Source organism: Magnolia sinica, chromosome 7 (genome assembly GCF_029962835.1).
Source record: "Magnolia sinica isolate HGM2019 chromosome 7, MsV1, whole genome shotgun sequence".
NCBI classification, from domain to species: Eukaryota; Viridiplantae; Streptophyta; class Magnoliopsida; order Magnoliales; family Magnoliaceae; genus Magnolia; species Magnolia sinica.
Window position 1 is genome coordinate 24,643,987 of NC_080579.1, and position 7,200 is coordinate 24,651,186.

The window sequence follows — 7,200 nt, forward strand, 5'->3', positions numbered from 1 at the left end:
TCCCACTTTGAACTTGGAAGGATGATTATGCTGAGCCAATAAGTTAAGAAAGCCGCAAGTTATCCATGTTTACTATATTCAGGGTGATCTCTCATCCTTTGACGCAAGTTCATCAGATCTTTGGATTAATAGTTTTGAAAGCTGTAAAGGTAAAATGAAGATGATAAGAATATAAGATATATATATATATATATATATATATATATATAAACAAAAAATGATCGATTAAAAGTTTAAATGAGGTTTACCGAAGGCCCCTAGAGAAGTGAGCGAGCCATTGAAGAGGAGAAATTTTATAGATGTCTGAAAACTTAGACATTTCTTTGAAAAGTTTAGTAGTCGTTTTTGTGATAGAAGCCTCTCGATCGGGAGAAGAGACATATGGAAGTTCTTTGTTTGTAGGTACGAATTCATCGAAGAATCGTCCTGTCAGTGGAAGACCAGCTATTCACTGGAGATCTCATAGTGTGACACTAACTTCACTAGCCGGGAGATGGAAGGAATTGGTGACTGGACACCAATAGTTGAGGAGGCCTTTGAGCATCATAGTGTCCTTGCAGAAATATTCGGATGTGACCTCTATAGCATTGTATAGGCCGATTTTTACTAGGGTTGTAGGATACTGTGCCAAAATCGTCTTCGCTACTCAGAATAATAAGAATGAGAGGATAAAAAAGCTCGCGTTCTAAATTCCTCGTTGCCCCAAAGAGAATCGTGATCTCAGAATTATTGTTGAAGTATCTTGTAAAAATGATTTGGAAACAGAGTATGAGGGTTATAAGAGGGATTGAGGAACCTCATTAGATGGACACCGCCTATCCTTTGCTTTAATCCCCTTGCAGACAAAGTACCTTTCAAGATTTACGGTTCCTTTTGCACCCAACTTGCAGTGCACATAAGTCCGTCTCTGTTCATCTGCTCAGAAGGTTTACTACTGATGATAGATTGATGGCGATGAAGTGTAACATCCTAAATTTTTATGGCTAGAGTTTGTACTCGTGCCCGAGAAAACCAGGTGTTAATAATTTATAAATTTGATGCTTTTAAAAAAAATCACACCTTATTTGTTTTTCATTCAGATCACAACTAGATACATTCATGAAGGTAACATTCACAAGAATAAATTCGACTGTATTGATTATTTCTTCAGGGTAAAAGAGTTTAGTAAATAATTAAATGCTCATTCAATGAGAGCTTATTACAATATCAAAGTTTGCAGTGGAAGTATGAAACTGAGTCATACAACTATCTTCTTATTCTTTTAGTATAATTCTTCCATAGAGAGATTGTCTTCTAGGTCTTCAATCTGTACGTCACTTGTCTGTATGGTTGGAGAGGGTCAACGCCATACTCATAGTGATGGTTATCCTTTAAGATTAACAATAATTCAAGAGATTGATAAAAGTAATAGAAGGGTTTTCATACGTCATGTACTCTACTACTACGAATGGTATCAGTATGCGTAAACAACCTACATGAGTTGCATGCCCAGCAAAGTATGTGCGGCTCATTATACGTAATAATCATTACATTGTGAAATATAATTCATATAAAATCTAACTCGACTAGCATCCCATAACTACGGATATTCGCCGGCATGGCCAATGCCACCATAGATTTACGTGAACACCCCAAGGCACAAAACATATGAGTTGGATGAATTACGTGACATGATTTATTCATGGAGTGACTATTTACAACATCTAATCCCAGAAGTGATGTGACGTTGCATTTGTAAATTACAAACATCGATATGTGCACCACTACCCAAAAACCCATGGAATTACATGACGACCAAGAGGGTCTCTACCCAAAGCGCATTATGTCCATGGTAAAATAGTTGAATCACTAGTTGTGATACATCTTAACACATCACTTACACTTATAGAGAATATAAACTGAATCACAGGGGTTCTGGTATATCAAGACACATGCCCATGCCTTAAGATAAATAACATAAGGCTTTAAAAGAGGAGAGTAGCAATAACTAACTTAATATAGAGGAGAGTGACAATGGCCAACTTAATAAAGAGGAGAGTAGCAATGGCTAACTCAACAAATAGGAGAGTGGCAATGGCCAACCCAATAACAAGAAGAGCGAAAATCGCCAACTCAATAAATAGAGAAGTGGCAATGGCCAACTCAATAAAGAGAAGAGTAGCAAGGACTAACTCAATAAATTGATAAAGGCAAGGACAAGGCTTGTATCCATTGCCTCACGTAAATTCATGAAGATCACACAAAATATCATAGTTCTCAAAGGTAAATAAAAGATGATAATAAATCAATCAATTGAAAGGATAACTCTTCAATAATATGTAAACATGAAAAGGCAGGATAATTCACATCAATTAAATCAAAGTAAGCTTAAAGGATAAAAATCTCACCTCTAGTGTTATTTCCTCCTTGAAGGTGGGTATGCGTCGAAGAATTAAACCCTTAATCTAGTGTTTAACCACTTTTAAATAGTTAGTTTCGTTTTGAGCTAGCTGGTCTAATCAAGATATGGAAAGAAAGAGAAGAAGGGGTAGAGAAGAGAAGATTGGGCATGGCTTACCTTGGTAAATCAGCAGATTTGCTGATTAATGGACGTTGGGTGTTACTGGTCTCCCTCTCCTTTCCTTTCCTTTCTCTTCCTTTCTTTTCTTTCCTCTTTTTGTTTCTTTCTTTACTTCTTTCTTTTCTTTTCTTTTCTTGCTCTTCTCTCCTTGCTGGAAGGCTGCAAGCCTGGACGAACAAAACCCTTCTCTCCCTACTGCCGCTCAGCTGGAGTTTCTCTTTCTCTCTCATGTTTCTTCCGCTCTTTCTCTCTCTCATTTGCTATATCCTCAAGATGGTGGGGTGGAAGGCCTTTTATAGGCATGAAAACTCTCATAACTCCCGTGCATAACCATTACCAGTCATGTTTCCGCAACGTGATTGGCTGTGACTTACGCAACCCCTATTTTCTACATAGGGGAGTCGATAGCGAATTACATCTGAAGAAAATAGATCGGCCAACGACCCATGTGGGGGCGTCTTTCCAAACATCCTCCATGGACGTGGTCGCAATCCCCTAAGGATGGTCTTGAATGGCCTTGATTGCATGATGGGTCAAGCGGCTGATCATGGTGCAGTCATTTTCCTTCCAGCCTGAAGGTTTTAACAAGAATCGATTACGTGTGCAACTGTTTGCATGTGTCCTCACGGATCTTATGTTCTTGGTTGGGGTCGAGATCCAGGCTTGATAAACGATTTAGATTACCCAGATTTGTTGAAATGGTGGCCCACTTGGATCAACAATTCACTGGTCTATCGCAGCTTGGTGATTTGCGACAGACTGCGTTCGCACGTGGAAGTCTGGATAGTGTTCAAAGAAGCCTAAGGTCCAGTCGATTTTTTCCTCCGATTGTAATGAATGGTTTGGATCATCCATAAGGATGATGATGGTGGCCCACGTCTCATCCCAACGGATGATCGTCTATTACGAGAAGGAATGAGCTACCCTCTCTTTGCAAAATTCATCGTGTCAAAGATACTTGGACCGACTTCTAGTTGCGGTAGGGTGTGGTGTTGAGTGTCAAATATTGCTTATTTTCCCTAAGTTATATCTTAGTTTTATGAACATGATAATGCTTAATGGTCTATTTTATGCATGTTTGTGTTGCAAGGTGAATCTGAGAGCTTGGATTGAAAAGAATGCTAAAAGTATGGATTTAATGCTCAAGAATCACCAAGCCAAAGGTTGGATCTTAGAAGACCAAAAATGAAGAATTCACATGCCAGAGATCTATGAAAACCAAGTGAGGAATGAAGAGAATCGAAGACTTGGAGTGAAGAAAAGGAATCCTAAAAATTTGCCTGCTTCGACTAGTCTAAGCCCTCCTCCGACCAGTCTAAGCTCTGCTTCGACTAGTCGAAGAACCTTCAGCTTGAACTCTTACAACATGAACTTTTAAATTCGCGTGATCCTCAACTAGTAGAAGGTGACCCTCGACCAGTTGAAGACTATCCACGACTAGTCGAGGGTTATGCAGATTTTGCACGGACTGCGTAAATTTGAGGTGATTTCCAGACTTTTCCAACTCAGTGCGAAAGTTGGAGTTCCCCAACAATAAATAGGAGTCACTAAGATGTTCTTAAGCATCTTCTAGGGTTTGAGGAGTGGAGAAAAATGATGAAGCCCCCGTTCGAGAGTTTTTTTTTCTTCTTCTTCCTCAGTTGTTTTTATGCTTTTCTCAAGAGATTCTAGTTCAATGATGTCTATGGTTGGCTAAACCGCTTAGATAGGGCTAAGAGGTGAAGCTTGTAGTGTGATTGGAATCTTTTCTTTGCTTTGATTCATGTTTTTATTGAACCTTATGGATTCTAGTTCTTTTTTAAGGAATATTTTTAGTTTTTAATGGTTTATTGTGACAAATTACAATAGATCTGTAATTGCTTTGAATATCTTCTTTTCCTGATTTGAGATTGTGAAATTAGTAAGTCTCATTGTTCACCATCATCCCTTAGGCATGGTTAGATGATGAAATCCTTCCTATTCACAATTCTCCTATGATTGGTTGTGGGATTGGTATATACTGTTGTTTGCTATTGTTTCCTAGGCATGGTTGGATGATGAAATCACTTCCAATCCTCACAATTCTCATCCATTGAGACTATGTTCATGAGAGGTTCAGAGATTCAATTATCTATCTTTTCCAATTGGATAGGATAGGACTCCAATTCTAATTGGATTTTCAGAATCAAGCAAGGTAGCATCTTGAGAAGCTACAAGTGGATCCATGGCACCCTAGTTCCTTTTAATTGATAGTTTTCATCTTAATCACAATTATTTACTTTATTTTAGATTTACATCATCTTCTAGTTCTAGTTCTAGTTACTTTCAGAAACATACAAGATTAGTCCCTGTAGATTCGACCTCGGCCTCACCGAGATTATTACTACATCGCGACCCCACACTTAAGGTTGTGAACAAGTTTTTAACGCAATTGTCGGGGACTAATGGTTGCGTTTTTCTGAATTTAATTAGTTTTAGAATTAGGTTAAGATTAGGATTGAGTTTTTGTTTTATTTCTATGTTAGGATTTTCTCTGATTTTCTTTTAAATACTAACTTACTTTTATGTTTTGTAGGATTCTAACATAACAATCTCCAATCTAGTAACTTCTATATAATTCTCTCCCTATTTTAGATCTCTTATTTGTTTTAGTTTCTCTAGTTTTCTTTCTTAGGTTTAGGTTTAGTTACTTGAAGGCTTCGAGTGGTTCATGCCCAAGTGGGTTCGTGACAACACTCGACGTCGCTTAAGTGAAAGAGTATTGGTCGAAGGGTTGCCTATCTATCACAGGATTAGACACCACCAGTGATCCTCAAAGTTGATAGAAGTGATGGCTAGAAATCAACCTACAAATGAACCTGCAAATCCACCTCAACCTTCGGTTGAGGAAATCAATGATAAAAATGAGGTGCAGAATGCACCCCCACCTCGTACACTATGAGATTTCTTACAACCGGTGAGGGTGATCACACCTTCCTGTATAGTTTTTTCAAAAAATACAAGATACATGGATATCAAGCCAGGAGTGATCCAACTCCTTTCAAAGTTCTATGGACTTGAATATGAAAATCTATATTTACATATGAAAGAGTTTGATGAGATTATAACCACTTTATATTTTCTTAATGTGTCTGAGGACATGGTCTAGCTGAAACTCTTTCCCTTCTCCTTGAAAGAGAACGCTAAGACGTGGTTACACTCACTACGTCCATGGTCTATTGGTAGATGGAACGACATGACTAGGGAGTTCATTAAGAAATTTTTTCCCATATCATAAAATGAACACCCTTAGAAAGTCGATTACGAACTTCACCTAAAAGGAAGATGAAACATTCTCTAATGTTGGGAGTGGTTCAAGGATCTTATCAGTTTATGCCCACAACATGATTTCAAAATGTGGCGCATTATAAGTTTTTCCTATGATGGATTGACATCTTTCATGCTCCAAATGGTTGAGACAATGTGCAATGGGGAATTCTTGAACAAAGATATTAATGATGTGTGGGATTATTTTGACAAACTTGCTGAAAACACATAATCATGGGACATCTCCCCGAGAACGAACACCACATCTAAGCCTACTCAACCAAAGGAGAGGGGTGGAATCTACTTGTTGAAAGAGGAAGATGATATAAATGCTAAAGTGGCTAGCCTTATAAGGAAACTCGATGCCATGGAACTTAAGAAGGATAAGGCTAAGGAAAGTATTTCTACTTATAATGTTCATACAACTGAAAATTCTCCAACAATACCTTCTTTTCAAGAAGTTCTGAACGAGCAATCGAATGTTGTAAAAAAACTACCAGAGGTCTTTTAAAGGAACCTCCTCAAATACATACAATTCCAGCTAGAGATATCATCTAAATTTCAGTTGGAGGAATGGACAAATTGCCACTCCTCAAAGGATCTTTAACCAATTCTTGGATTAAAGGAAACCTCAAGAGGACCCAGTTCTGAAACTTATTCAAAATTAAGAGCTTTTTTAACTAGGGTATGCTACAAGCCTTTCAAGACCTTACCAAGGTCATACAAGGACTTGAGACAAAAAATACAATTAGGGAGAAAGAGATGCTTCTAGCTCAACCTCTCCCCAACCCAAAGCCACAATGTGTAATTAGTGACTCAAGCTCTTCACATCAGATGGAGCAAGCTAAGTTTATCACCACTCTTAGGAGTGAGAAAACAATTGACAAAATCTATTCCGGTAAGGGCTGAAAAGCCTAAGGACATGGAAGTAGATGGAACTGATAGACCTAGCAATGCTCCACATGAGTTAGAACCGAAACTTCAAATTAAACCAATTGCTTCATTTCCCCAAGGGTTGATTACACCAAAACCTCTTTCTAACTCTTAGGACATTCTAGAGGTTCTTAAATAAGTGAAGGTTAACATTCCTCTACTGGATGTTGTTAAACAAATACCTTCATATGCCAAATTTCTGAAAGATCTATGTATGACCAAAAGACGACAAAACATTCAAAAGAAAATATTTTTAATAGAAAAGTGAATGCCATCCTAAAATAAGATGTTCCACAAAAATATAAAGATCCCGGTAGCCCAACCATCGCTTGTGTAAGTGGGAACTACCAGATTGAGCAAACACTTCTTAACTTAGGAGCGAGCATAAACCTGATTCCTTACTCGGTCTACGAACGACTGGG

General features: G+C 38.0%; 1 non-coding gene across 1 annotated transcript; it reads right to left on the reverse strand.

Moving 5' to 3' along the window:
* Nucleotides 1-5,823: 5,823 nt before the first annotated feature.
* On the reverse strand, nt 5,824-5,929 carry LOC131252252 (small nucleolar RNA R71). Its single transcript, XR_009174286.1, has one exon. It is a non-coding gene; the product is annotated as a small nucleolar RNA R71 (small nucleolar RNA).
* Nucleotides 5,930-7,200: the final 1,271 nt, after the last annotated feature.